Source organism: Maylandia zebra, linkage group LG7 (assembly GCF_041146795.1).
Source record: "Maylandia zebra isolate NMK-2024a linkage group LG7, Mzebra_GT3a, whole genome shotgun sequence".
In the NCBI taxonomy this organism is placed as follows: domain Eukaryota; kingdom Metazoa; phylum Chordata; class Actinopteri; order Cichliformes; family Cichlidae; genus Maylandia; species Maylandia zebra.
In genome coordinates, this window is record NC_135173.1 from 19,481,553 (window position 1) to 19,496,550 (window position 14,998).

A 14,998-nucleotide genomic window follows, 5' to 3' on the forward strand; every position below is an offset into this window, starting at 1 on the left:
ACATTCTGGCAGTAGAAAAAATCCCTGTCTAATGTGTCAGCCCAGGCAGCTTTAACACCTGGCACGCCAGTGCTTATCTGCTGAGCACCCAAAAGCACCTGCATTATCCTACTGAAGCTTCACAACAAGTGAAAAAGGCCTCTAATATCCACACAGTGAAATTACTGCGTCAGACACACAGCGTGCAAAGTACGCGCCATTATGAGGGGCTAATAACCTGATGAAAAATACACATACAGCATGAGATACACCTCATGATTTTCAGCACCCTGTCTTCCGGTGGTCGACACTGAGAGGGTTTCAAAACTGATGAAACAAAGAATAGTGTTGCTTCTTCAACTCATACTCAAGGGAGCTTCATTAAAACTCTGCACTTAAGCTTTTGAGCTATACTGATGATCAAATATGCCCAAGAATTAAGTCTTTATCCCCAAACCTGTGCTTTGTAGAGTGAATTTTGTGCATTAGTTTTGTCACGTAAATGGACTTAAAGTATTAAAACTGAAAAGTACTCAATGCAGTGCATCCCTTGTGAGTGTTAGTATCACATATTATATAATTTGATCATTGTTACTCATGCATTAATTTAAAAGAAGGATTTAAACCAGCGGCAGGTTGAGTTGGTACTTATTTTGAACTCTAACACTGCTAACAACAGTGCAGTTTACGTATTTAGAACTTTCTCAGGGATATAAATATTCAAAGCCCCATGCTTCCAGAGATGACAGTCTAAAATAGTCTCTGGATCAGTGGAAAATTAATGGCCCTTCTGCAAATATGGAATTTGTTTAAAGCAATATGAAAGGCAATCCATTACACACTCACATATCTTTACTTAAAAAAAACCCACAAGGTGGTGATGGCGATGGGGAGGTGTTTAATCAATTTCCGGTCTGGTCATTTTTCATTCCTTCCACTTAGTTTTACCGAGGATCACCAGGGAGTGCATCGTTTCAACTGGAATTGGAAAAAGGAAATTAGGAAATTACTTTACCTTGAGTGCTCGACTTAGTTTTTATTTATTTATATATAACACTATAATGACTGCCAAATTTGTTCCCTCCTCCCATTTTAAATTTAATTTTTCGGCAGACGACGAGCAGGAGGATGCAGGTGAGAAACACCAGTTTCAGTGTGTTTCAGGGTGGGCCTTGAGCTTTGTTGAGCTTTGTTTAGCATCTATGTCTGCAGACTTCATTCACTTTCACTAGTTGTTTTGCTCGTTCATCCCCTCGTGATAATGTTAAACGTATTTGGACGGTAATAAATAACCGTGTGATGGTCAGGTGGCGTCAGTCAGGCCAACACAAACTGAAATCTGCGGTCTACATGCGATTTCAACTAACCAGTAGTTAATAGACATAGCATCTGAAGCCTACAGTATTTTACATGTATTTTGGAATTAGGAGATACACGCAGGCCTTCCTGTGTATTTAATTATTTATTATTATTTATTCGTATTATTTTTTCAGTAATGTAGGCCTTCGCTGAAACCTAAGTATTCGTGCCTATACTGACATCTGGTGGTGTTTTATAATAACGTTGTTGAACCCACTGGACGTTTGAAGCGTTTACTATCGAAGGAAGCTGCCAACCGTGGTAAAATGTTAATTTAAAAAACAATTAAAAAAACAGCTATTTGGTGTGTTATTTGCGTGTAAGCATTTTCTGGGCAGCGTGAAGCTCTAAATGAAGGACAGGGCGGGGCTGAAACGACAGTGGAGGATTGAATGTCCCATGATGCACTGCGGCTTGGTAACAATTTCTAAATAATTTTAAACAACCAATGGTGCATACTTCGGCAAACATCGGCGGTGGACAAGTGAACGATTGTGATTGTGATCAAGGGACCGTAAAATTATCAAAACAAAAACATGAACGATAGCACCATAACTAAGGATCGCATGCAGCGAAATGGCCCCTCTGCTTGTGCTGAGTGGAGGTTAGCTTTGCGCAGTGGCAGTATCGTAGCCTATGAGGTTTATCCGAGGCGCGATTATTGCTAGTTGAAAACTTTACCCAATACCCCGCCTTGACGACTTGAAATATAGTCGGCAATGGCAATTTTTGACGGTCTCTACGGAGACTTCTTTTGTTGTACAACTTAAATGTTCTGAACCTTAAAGAAAATTAGTTAGTTATATTAAGTGTTTATAATCGTTAACTAGCTCATGTTGAAAGGTTAGCGAGCTATACTGTTGGTTTATTGTGATGATTTTGAGAACTGCTCAGTTCCCGAGCCCACATTGATAGACGTACCGTAGACTACGTCATTTCCTTTTTTAAATCCATAGCGCTTAATTATCATATATATATCCGCTGCGCTTAAAAGTAAATTCTCTTAATTCATCTTTTTTTTTTTTAACATTTATATTTATATTTGACTTTATTCACACTGATAAGCCCCCTGGGTATTTAACCGCAGTTACATTCAACACTACCTTGCTTTTTTTTTTTTTTTTTTAAATCACTTTATTTAAATATCAAAATTCACAATTACAAATACACATAATACAAGCACCATGCACAAATTATTCACATCTTATTTTACATATTACAATAATAAAAGCTCCCACGGCAGGTCTTTTCCTAACCACCCTTGCTATCTCTTAATAATTTACAATAGATACATTAATACAAAAGTTAAATAATACAAAAGTTAAATTAATCAAACATATTAACATTAATTATATCTTCAAAAGGTCCCAAGGTAAAGGGCTATTCTTTTTTTGTTCTAAAGTCTTCCTCCTTCTCAGGTCTGTAAGGATATTTTTGCACACAGCAACGCTATCTATCATTTTTTGCTCAATGACCACCTTGGCTCTGGTTTTCCTTGCCAGCCCCGCCAGTTCATTGTTTAGGATAAGGGGAACGCTTCGGTGTGTTTTGCATCAGTATAATCACAGCTTTCTCGTGTTTGTGTGTTTGTGTTCATTTGCGTGAGTTCGTGGTAAATGATATCGGCTACATTTCTACAGTTTTAGTCTTTTGAATTATAAACCACACCCACTCGTACAACCATGATAGAGACATGTAGGGCCCAGAGAGACTACCCTGTCGGCGGACTAGTTCTTCAGCTTTGCGCAGTGGCAGTATCGTAGCCTATGAGGTTTATCCGAGGCGCGATTATTGCTAGTTGAAAACTTTACCCAATACCCCGCCTTGACGACTTGAAATATAGTCGGCAATGGCAATTTTTGACGGTCTCTAAGGAGACTAGTTTTCTTGTTAAAAATGAATTCTAATCAAACACATTCACTACTGTTTTCTTACTATAAATGTGTGGAATACTTCGAGAAGCTAGCTGGTAGTTAAAGTATGAAAATGGTTTTATTGTGGGCTACGGTGTTCGCGTTTAATAACGAAGAGTATGATGCCTTATTTATTCATATTTTGTTGAGCAAATGTGTGAATCGCAGTTTTAATTCGTACTTAATATCTTATGTTCTGTGTGTTGTATAAGTTTGCATCATTGGCTATCCTCTCAGTTTTTGAAATGGCACGGTTAAAACTTTCTGGCTGAATACAGGAGCCCTAAAGTGACGCACCGGGGCACGTCACTTCCGGTTACAAGTTATTTCCAGTACTTGTATTTATAATTTTTGTTGTTGCTATTTAGTTACTCAGGCGGGTTGCCACATATGTCCACATATGGAAAACAAGAGCTAAATGTGTTATAGAACAAAAAATGATAAGTAGTTTCACCGTATGTAAAAACATTGTCACTGAGCTGAGAAGAAGAAAAACGAGAGATATGAAATTAGGAAATGATTTGCCGTGGGAGCTTTTATTATTGTAATATGTAAAATAAGATGTGAATAATTTGTGCATGGCGCTTGTATTATGTGTATTTGTAATTGTGAATATTGATATTTAAATAAAGTGATTTAAAAAAAAAAAAAAAAAAAGCAAGGCATGTTAAAGCCACGCCCACGGTTAAAACCCTAACAGAAAGGTGTAGGGCCCAGAGAGACTACCCTGTCGGCGGACTAGATCTTCAGCTTTGCGCAGTGGCAGTATCGTAGCCTATGAGGTTTATCCGAGGCGCGATTATTGCTAGTTGAAAACTTTACCCAATACCCCGCCTTGACGACTTGAAATATAGTCGGCAATGGCAATTTTTGACGGTCTCTACGGAGACTTATCTTCTTGTTAAAAATGAACTCGAATTAAACACACTGTTGTATTGCTATAAATGTGTGGAATACTTCGAGAATGGCACGGTTAAAACTTTCTGGGTGAATGCGGGAGCCCTAAAGTGACGTACCAGGGCACGTCACTTCCGGTTACAAGTTATCTCCAGTACTTGTATTTATAATTTTTGTTGGCGTGTTTTTGTTGTTGCTATTTAGTTACTCAGGCGGGTTGCCCGTGATTTTACACGCATTGATAACAAGCCATCACGTGCATTCACACGTGATGATGTTGTTTTGGATTACAATGAGCGCTTTTTGTGTTTTGTTCATGATCAAAACATTGTCATTTGCAAGGATTTTTATGTATATTTTTTATTTTGGATATTCTGTGCAACTAATATTGCTTATAGCTATATATACGTTTAATTACAGCTCTATAAATCGTGCATGTTAAAGCTACGCCCACGGTTAAAACCCTAACAGAAAGGTGTAGGGCCCAGAGAGACTACCCTGTCGGCGAAGTAGCTCCTCAGCTTTGCGCAGTGGCAGTATTGTAGCCTATGAGGTTTATCCGAGGCGCGATTATTGCTAGTTGAAAACTTTACCCAATACCCCGCCTTGACGACTTGAAATATAGTCGGCAATGGCAATTTTTGACGGTCTCTACGGAGACTTATCTTCTGTTTAAAGTGAGATCTTGCTAGTTAGAAAGAGTTACATGAGGTCAGTGTAATTTTTTGAGTTGTGTATCATTAGCGTCTATATTGTAGTTTCCAGACTATGTTGCCATCTATGTTAGGGTACTATAAAGAAAGGACAGTGTGTTATTCTCACCCTTGCCTTCATATATTACTGAAGTCATAAAAGAGAAAATATTGCACTGTAAGGTTGTATAACCAGAGCTTGAAACAAACTTTTTTTTTCTTAACTCAATTTTACTTTTAAAATACATTTAAACAAGTTAATTGGCTTGTAAAATACAATCAGAGCTTGAAAGCTAAAGATACATTTTTAAGGTCAGTTTTATTTTAAAAATATAGCCACTTATATTACCTTACTTAAACACAGACAGACTGCAGACAACAGCTTAACAGTCTGAATGGTCTGAATAGAGTGTGTGCGTTAGTGACCTGAGTGATGGGGTTTACTCAGACCATGGCTGGATAGTTTTTGTTGACAGTTGCTGTATGTCTTTACTGTTAACACTGGAAATCTTTTTCTTTTAGATATATTCATTGAGAACTCAAAACTCTGCTCTCTTGTAGTGACATACTGTAAATTCTTATACATGGATTTTTAATGCATTTTTAATCACCCGTGTGTACAATGCAGTGAAGCTACCAGACCAGCAGGGGTCACTATATAGTTATGCTGAACTGGAGGATGACAAAAGCCTAAAGCAGAACTTGTATTTGTTTGTATGTTTAAAGTCTTTAAACGAAAGGTCATCTATTTTTTAGCAGAAAAATGAAGAATTTATACATATGCTTTAAAAAAAAAAGTTTTTCAAATTTGATGGTGATTGCCGTATCATGGTCCCTTGTGCTCGGTAGTTGCTTGTAATTGAGATTCTTTTTCTCAAGTGAAAGTGACATTTGCGTAATCATGTTTCAGCACCCTGTAGAGACTTGTGATTGCAGTGATCTCTGATTAGAAGAAGGGTGGGTTTTAGTCAATCACAGGGGTGGAGGTTTTAATCAAGGCGGTGTTCTCGTTTGGCAGATGAGCTCCAAGCCACTCGTCAAGCCTGTAAACATTATTACACCCTTGTTGTCACGTGAAAGCACTTCCCTCTTTCCCCCTTTCATACTGTAAGTACATGAAACTGTGATACATTCATTTTTCTAACACTGCTAAATCAACGCAACATTGGCTGAGATTTATAACTTGTGTCAGCAGCTTTGGTAATACGTAAAAAAAAATTGCTTTAAGATGTTCGCAAATACATTTTCACTCACAGTACTGCAGTTAAATTATCAGCAATATTAAAAACAATGAAATGCATTGACTCATTTTGATTTGTGTCTGAGCAATCATAAGATTAGCCCGCATTTTATTTCTGTATCTTTAATTAATCAGATCTGTTGTAATGTGATTTACGTAATCTTGCTGCTTGTAGCGTCTCCATTTCTGTTAACCAGAGGGTGAAAAAAAAAGAACGCTTTCAGATAAGTAATACATTTGGTTTTGTTCATCAAAGGTGACACTCTGGCTTTGAAGAGTGATTCGTATTTCCATTAATGACCCAAGTCGGCTTTTGCATTTAATCTGCATTCAGTGTGACCCATGAATAGTTTGCTTTCACTGTCTGTTGTACACATCCACCGAGCATTGATCAGCCGGTGCCATACTCAATATTCCTCGTGACCTGGCTATGGCCCTGTGTTTTCTAACTCTTATTCTCTCAGTGGAATAATGTCCGATAATATTTTATTATTTTTATTTTTGTCATTTATTGTAATCTCTCAAACTCTGACCTTTCCGATTTCATATAACAGCTCTGTATGTGTCAGAAATGAAATGGAAGACTTTGGGTGTTTTTCATGTTAGCGACAGCTGCAGACATGCCGAACATAAACAAATAAATTGCACAGCATCACAAGGACTAGTTCCTAGGTAACCATGTGACAGTACCGACAATTGCTATGGAAACCAGCGTATCCCCACTCTCGGTGTCTTTCTCTCCATCACCCCACCTCCAATGTATCTCTCGGGTCTTTCAGGAAATGTGTGAGAATCTTTTTTGTATCCCTGTGAATTGCTTTTACTTTCCAGGTTGGACAATGGCGTAGACTCGGCATCACATCACAGAAGGTAATTTCCCCTCATAGAGATGTAGCATAAATTCAGGTACGCTTAAATACCACAGACTGTTTACAAGGAGGGGGAAAAACATGTTTCATAATAAATTGAGTTGACAAAGCTTCCTAAAATATCAGACCTACTTTTCTATATTACCGTGCAATTAACTGCTCTGCTTTCATGTCTTTCTTTTAACTTATATGATACTGTAATTTGCACAAAGCACACTGCAAATGAAGACATTTGTCAAGATCAGAGTAAACAAAAACTTGTTTTAATCATTTTCCTTAGATCTTTTGTTCAGCGGGCAATTTGCAATCTGCTTTGCATGAGGTCTTTTGTTTTGATCCTGTTTATCACAAATCCAGTTACAACTCCGTGCTCCAAATGGAAAATCAAGCTTCTCTTCAAAGACAGAGACATCACAGCCTATTCTATGTTTAAAAAAAAAAGCAGGTGCAAATCTAATAGAGATGCTTTGATTTGTGGCCAATTATGGACATCCTTGTTGCTTCACCTTTTTGTAAGGGCCCTTTTTCCTCGAAGCTATACGTCCGCTATTCTTGGAAGAGAACCAGTAATGTAGCGATCGCACGAGTGAGCAGAAACCTCAAAAGTTATCAAGTTATTCAACACACCCAATTAAACTTGTTACAATCCTCCAATGCCATTTCCCTCTTAATCGCTGCGTGGCGTACAAGGGGTTGCCCCCAATTAGTTGCCTCATGTGACACCCTGACTCGGAAGACGGCTATTGTGATTGTATTTCAGCCTCAATTACGTTGAAAATTGTTCAGGCAGAGGTGAACGGTCTCCTCGGGTCTTTTATCTGCCTTTCTTTGTCCGTCTTCTTTCGTTTGATTGTGACAGGGTGTCGAAGGGTAGTCCATCGTGTTTGGAACTGAACGAGTCTTTAGCTGTAACAATCGTATCCGTGTTTTGTAATCACGCCATTCTAAAGAGATAAAGAAGCTATTTTTAACAACTGTATTTTTAAAATGTTTTAAATACGGCTGGATTTTCTTTCATCAAAATAGGTGTAGCATGATGTTAATGTTCCATGAATTTAATTTACAAATGTCTGAAATATAGTTTTGGGGATGCAAATGTGCAGAAATTTTACTTAAACTCATTCAAAATGATTTTTGTACCTGACTGCCAGTGAACTTTGAGGTCATTTTAGTTATATGAGGAGTAAATGGTTATAAAAAGTCATTTAATAGCAGATAATTTGAGGTTACAGTCTTAATGGTTTTCCATCTTAGTTTTATAGCATAGCCAGTACATAATGAAACATATTCGGTAGCATTAAACTGACGATTAGTCCTTTTAGCGAGGATGAAGGTAATAATTATGGTTGTTACACTGTAGAAACATCATGATTTCAAAGGTGAACTGCATATTTTCTTCTCAGTCAGTGCACATAAATAAGAAATGCGCTTGAAACGTAAGAACATTTACCTCTTGTGGTGATGTTTGTCAAAGTTAAAGTTAACAGAAGTTTGTTAATGCGAGGAAGAAGGAACACGTGAGGAAAAAAAATTGTGCAGCGTTAAAACTGAATTACTGTGCTGTTTTCACGATTCTTGTCCCAGAGTTTTGAGTTTTGGCATTTGTCTCTTGTTTGTTTTTAGATGCTCTCTTTATTCTTATTTTAGCTCATTGTTTCCCACCTTACCATGGTGGATAGGTTTGTGTGTCCCGTAGATCTTCAAATGGAAATTGATCCTGGGTGAGGAGCCAGACGAAGAGTGATCCACGAAGTGGTTGCTGTCTGTCATGGTGGTAATCCCTAAACTGGATGGTGGACTGAAGAGAGAAGAGCTGAAGGAGCCCCATCGAGCTCTGTTAACTCGTGGGACTCAAGAGGCAACTGACAGGTACAAGCAGGTTGAGTGGTGTGCAGCTCTGGCAGTAGCTGAAGCAAAGATTCAGGTGTGGGAGCAGTTAGGTGAGGTCATGTAACAAGACTTTTGGTTTGCCTGGAAGCAGTTCTGGCAAACCGTAAGTAACAAAGAAGGGAGAGTGGTGTTTTAGCCACACAGTGTATATTGCATGTGGAGTGCTGATGACTTTGACCGAGGATATAGTCAGTTGAAGAACGAATGTTTTGAGTACCTCCTCAATCCCACTGTCATGCCTTCCAAAGGGAGGAAATAGAGTCTAGGGACAGCTCTGTCTGATGACTCTGACTCACCCATCACTGGGGTGAGGGTGCATGGGGCGGATGAGATCCGCTCTGAGTTCCTTAGGGCTCTCGATGTTGCGGGGCTACCTTGGTTGACAGTTCTCTGCAATGTTGCATGGAGATTTAGATACCTGCTACTCTTCCACATTGAATTATGATGGTTTGGGCATCTCACTAAGATACCTCCTGAAGACTTCCTGGATGAGGTGTTCTGGGCATGTCCCACTGGGAGGAGGCCCTGCGGCAGACCAAGGACAATCTAGAGAGATTGCGTCTCTTGGCTGGCCTGGGTATGCCTCAGTGTTACCCTGGATGAGCTGGAGGATGTGGCTGAGGAGAGGGAGGTCAGGGCTTTTCTTTTTAGGCTGTCCTTCATGACCTGGACCTGGAAATAAACACAAAATAAATGGACAGATGAATAGATGGATCGTTTATTGTTAGGATTTGATTATCATGTATCCCTATTTTAAGCAAGACACCTGTGTCTTTCCCCCTTTGAGTTCATTATGTCTAATCAAAGTTTGTTTAGCAAAAATGGGCAGATAGATGTGCTTATATATATATTATATACATATGTAAACATTACATATAATGAGCAGCAGTTATTACAATGATACCACTATTTAATACTGTTGATTTTATGATATGGTTTCTACAATACAAGCTTAACAGCAGAACAAAAATCAAAAATACTTTAGTGCAACAGGATATATTAATTGTGCTGTCAAACAAACCCCACAGTTGCCCCGGCTTGGACAGTCTCGGTTGTTGACCAGCGTCCGGCAGCCTCGCCTCTGTCAGTGTGCCCCAGGGTGGCTGTGGCTATAATGTAGCTTGCCATCACCAGTGTGTGAATGTGTGTGTGATGGGTGGATGACTGGTTGTGTAAAGCCCTTTGGGGTCCTTAGGGACTAAAAAAGCGCTATACAAATACAGGCCATTTACCATTTAATTACTTACACAATCTCAAGACAATTCCCTCAGTGCATAATAACATCCATCCATTCGCTTCCGCTTATCCTTTTCAGGGTCGCTGGAGCCTATCCCAGCTGTCATAGGGCAAGAGGCAGGGTACACCCTGGACAGGTCGCCAGTCTGTCGCAGGGCTAACACACAAGGACAGACAACCATTCACACTCACATTCACACCTAGTGGCAATTTGGATTATCCAATTAACCTATCCCCACAAGTCTTGCATGTCTTTGGACGGTGGGAGGAAGCCGGAGTACCCGGAGAGAACCCATGCAAACACGGGGAGAACATGCAAACTCCACACAGAAAGACCCCGGCCTGATGGTGGAATTGAACTCAGGACCTTCTTGCTGTGCGGCAACAGTGCTAACCACCGTGCCACCGTGCTGCCTAATAACATTGTACTGGAAATTAACAGTATGTGTATGAAAAGTATGAAAGAATTGATGTAACAAGCTAGTAAGAAAGGTAAAGCTAAAGAATTTATCCAACTTCATGGAAGTGCATCATGGCTCAGTTAAATATACAGTCCAACTCACGAGTTAGCTTAGTGAGATCCAAATTTACATAATATCTACAAATGAAAACAGAAATGATCAGCAATAATATTACACAGGTTGAACGAAAACCAAGCCATTTAAAATTTGTCTAACATAATTTAATTGTCGATGTTTCTATTTTAGTAACTCGTCACGGTCCAGTTCTCAGATGCCATGTCTTTAATTCTTCTCCTGTGTAAAACTGGTTCAACCCTTCTAATTTTCACAGCAGACTGAATGTGTGAATATTCGCACAGTGGAACTGCAATGTAACCAGGATGTCCGTAACAGAACGTTTCAGTTTCTTGTTGTGCTATGAGGCTTCTTCTGTGTAGCCAGAATATCATTGGCAGATAGTTTCTAAATTTATGCTGTATAGGAATTGTTATTGAAGTCAGTGTATAGTATCATCATGTTTGCACGTTCATATAAACACGTAAGTGTAGCGGTTGTCAAAAAAGGAAACCATAGCTGCTTCAGACTATTAGGTGCCGAGGCCTTGTAGCCTAGAGTAGCCTGCGGCTCTCAGAAATAACTTATCAAAAGGTACCAGTCTCCTGTGTTTCCCCAGGATCCAGGTGCTTTTAATTGGATTTCTTTGACAAGATTATTGCCTGCTCTCAGGCCAAACTTGGATAGTGTGTATTTTAACAAGCGTCCCTATATAGCCCCTTTAATCATGAGCAAACTTCACAAAGAACTTTCACTTGATTAAAAATTACAGTGTGACCAAGTGTTGACCCTACACCCACCCTTTCCAGTGTTGCAATTTGATGTAATCCTCTGTTTAGCCTAGTGTGACTTCAATAAGTTTTACACTATTAATCATATACATGTATATCTTTATTTAATACCACAACATGGAAGAAATTAGAGATGTGCCACTGCTGAATATTTCCAGAGTCAATTTGTAGAACTAGCTTTACAAGGGGATGAACTGAAATCCCCAACGTATAGTCTGTTATAAAAGCATTTTATTCCCATGAACCCAGCCCCCCAAGGTATTCTGACCTTCTTAAATGAAACAGAATTTAAGAAGAGCGTGTACTGAAGCCAGCGAGTTATACCAGCCAGCCATATAATCCCTTAGAAAAAGGCTCTTTTAAAATCCTATTATAATGGGAGAGTAGGTCCAAACCTGGTCAAAGCAATTAGTCAGAGGAAATGAGCAACATTAAATGTCTAAATGGGTACAAAAAATGATAAAGACAAAGAATAGGATCTTATCGTGCCAATTTGAATGTTTTATTGTTTTAAGTTTTAATTAATAGAGCTAAGCTACTTGGTGCTTTCACGAGGACCTTTATTATATAAGTTATTGTTCATAATTGCAAGATAGTTAATATCCAAAATTATTGTGATTTTACTTTCAACATGTGTGGCTTAATGGAAAAATGTCACCTGAAATGAATGCGTTTGAATTATTGGAAGGTAAGTCAGCGCAGCAGCAGAGGCCCAGTTTCAGTGATTCAGTAAAAGCTCATTTAGAAAGATTTACGCCAGTTTACTGCAGTGAAATCCAGTCAGTTGTAGTTAATTTAACCTGTTTGAATAGCCAGGAAAAAAAATAAATATCAAGAAATGTAAAATATAAATACAAAATTTAAAAATCAATAAAACTGGTCAACCCATGGGATATGATCTTTATTCACTGTTGTAGTGCTGTCTCTGATAGTATTCTTTCATGTTACTGCTGAGAGGCTTTTCAGCAGAGTGAGAGCAAAGTATGAAGTAAGATATAAGCTACTTTTCTCGAGGCTCAGCTGGGAAATTTTAACAAGGTGCAGGACTTTGAAGTTGGGACATCAGGTGGGAATTTATTAAGAGACAACTTCTATATCCACTGTGTCACGCTCTGCATGCTGTGTCTCATCTGTCTTTGTCTTACCACTTGTTATATAGCCAGCTAAAAATGGGTTCTGGTGTTGCTTGCACTATTATAGTGCCATATGTGTTTTTGGAACTCCACATGCTAAAATCTGAGTAGTAGCAAGAGTGAAAACTTCATAACTGAGAATAAGTTTCACTCAAGTCAGAGCTGTTGAAGCAAGTGGAAGTTACATTAATGTGTTGGGAATATTTGTGTTGGCCGATCAGTCAGTCTGCCACTTTGGTCTAGACAGAAAAACTTGGGTTGGTGTAACATGTTGGAAGACATTCATGCTCCCCAGAAGTTGAACCACTTGACTTTGATCAAAACCCCTTGGTGATATTTATAGTTGTGAGTATTCTGTTTGGGAACTATAGGATGAAGAAACATACTGATGTCTGCAAACACACCAAAATACAGAAAGCTTATTGAAACGAGCCAACCTAATTTAACTTGCAAAGCAAGGAAAGATGTTTGAAAGAATTGTTGTCCTTGCCAAATATTGGGTCGCTATTGTTGCCACTGCTGAGCCCACGGAGACTGTTTTAGACGGCTGGGTCATTAAAAAACAATTGGTGCCTTAGCCAGGGATGCACTTGCTTTATTTTACAAGAAACAGATACAAACATAGCTATTCAATGTAAATTTTGTCATTTTGTTTATTATGCTTTTTCATTTTGAGCTCAAAATATGTGCACTATTACAGCATAAATATGCAAGACACTGGGGTTATTATTTATGAAAGATATGATTAAAAGTTGTTTTTCTGTTATGTTTTTCTCTTTAATGCTACGATTTCCCCCTTCTATGTCATTTAGATGGATATACATTTCTATGAATATACATTTTTATACTGGGAAAGATTGAAATCACTCTATAATTATTAAAGAAAAAAAGTTTCAGTTATTTCTAATGGAAATATATAAACACTGTTATCACGCAAACAAACCAAAATACACTTAGCAAACAGGTTATGAACAAAGGCTAGAAGAGTATTTAGAAGTTTTTCCAGGATTTAAATCCAGGATGGAATTTGTGTAAAAGATCTTGATGCCCCGTCTTATCTTAAGGACCACATGGTATCATATTACCCTAATAGAGCACTTCACTCTCAGATTTCAGGCTTACTTGTGGTTCCTAGGATTTTTAAAAGTAGAATGGGAGACAGAGCCTTCATCTTCCAGGCCTCTCTTCTGTGGAACCAGCTTGGATTCTGGAGACAGACCCCCTGTCTACTTTTAATATTAGGCTTAAAAGTGTCCTTTTTGACAAAAGGAAAGTTTTGAGCTCTTAGTTACATTGCAGTAGGTCTAGGCTGCTCGGGACTTCCTCATGAGTGTTTCTTCTTCATTCACCTTTTTCACTCTCTATGTCTTTATACACCACTCTGCACTCGATCGTTACTTATTATTAACCTCTGTCTCGCTTCCTCCCCTAATCCCCAACCAGTTAGATAGCCTGTGGTAGGACTTGACTTAAGCGGTCAAAGAAGTGCAGGAGACTGATGCTGTCCAGTGTAGCAACCGATTTATTCACCATTTTGTGACCCAAACAATATTTACAAAGAAACAAATAAGAAACCCAACTCCAAATTAACTCTGTTCAAATAAACATAACTGAACTTAAATCAACGGAAATTAAGGTCAAACTGCACACAGCTACACTGACCTGAACCTTTCTCTTCAAACACCTGAGTTCTTCTGCTTAAATAGTCCACTGAACCAAACAATTTCTCCTCTGGACTATTCCATTCAGCAGGTAGGTAAGATGAACATGGTTATATTCAAACCTCTGCTGCCACTCTTTACTAGCAACACAAACTCTATGGTGTAATCAATACATAGTACAACAATAAATCTATTTCTCCATAAACACTCTAAAATCAACTTTATTAAATTACAAGAATTCTTCCCCTTCTGCTCTTGGTCTCATCCTGTGACCTCAGATGAACCCAGAAGGTATAAAGCAGGAAGTAAAACTACATTTCCTCCTTTTGTTTCTGGAAGTCAGGTAGGTAAGGTAAGTTCTAAACAATACAAATTAACAGTTGAAATAAATAACATGTTAACTTAACAAACTTGTAGGAATTGATTTAAACCAACATGTTATATTATATAATCTGTAAAAGTGCAAAACATAAACAAACCAGAGATAGTAGATGTTTGCCTATTGCAGACTACATATGAAATATGGTTAAATCAAAACAAGAATGTTAACTAAGAATATGGACAAATGGTCTTCTCACCGACTTTGTCACATAGCCCCATGCTGGTTCTGCCAGAGGTTTCTTCCTGTTAAAAGCGAGTTTTTCCTTCCCACTGTCGCTAATTGCTTGCTCATAGGGGGTTTTCTGATTGTACAATATAAGTGCCTTGAGGTGACCGTTGTTCTAATTTGGCACCATATAAATAATATGTAATTGTAAATTGCATTTAATTTTTGCAGTGAGAATAATCAAACAGGAGCAAACAGAATACAGTCTTTAATATT

The 14,998-nt window shown here is 38.4% G+C and overlaps 4 non-coding genes across 4 annotated transcripts; all 4 read left to right on the top strand.

The window, feature by feature from the left end:
* Positions 1 to 1,945: 1,945 nt before the first annotated feature.
* LOC111500971 (U4 spliceosomal RNA) lies at positions 1,946 to 2,086 on the top strand. Its single transcript, XR_002721320.1, has one exon. It is a non-coding gene; the product is annotated as a U4 spliceosomal RNA (small nuclear RNA).
* A 989-nt stretch (positions 2,087 to 3,075) lies between these two features.
* On the top strand, positions 3,076 to 3,216 carry LOC111500966 (U4 spliceosomal RNA). Its single transcript, XR_002721317.1, has one exon. It is a non-coding gene; the product is annotated as a U4 spliceosomal RNA (small nuclear RNA).
* A 783-nt stretch (positions 3,217 to 3,999) lies between these two features.
* On the top strand, positions 4,000 to 4,140 carry LOC111500970 (U4 spliceosomal RNA). The gene has a single exon (XR_002721319.1). It is a non-coding gene; the product is annotated as a U4 spliceosomal RNA (small nuclear RNA).
* A 527-nt stretch (positions 4,141 to 4,667) lies between these two features.
* Positions 4,668 to 4,808, top strand: LOC111500967 (U4 spliceosomal RNA). Its single transcript, XR_002721318.2, has one exon. It is a non-coding gene; the product is annotated as a U4 spliceosomal RNA (small nuclear RNA).
* Positions 4,809 to 14,998: the final 10,190 nt, after the last annotated feature.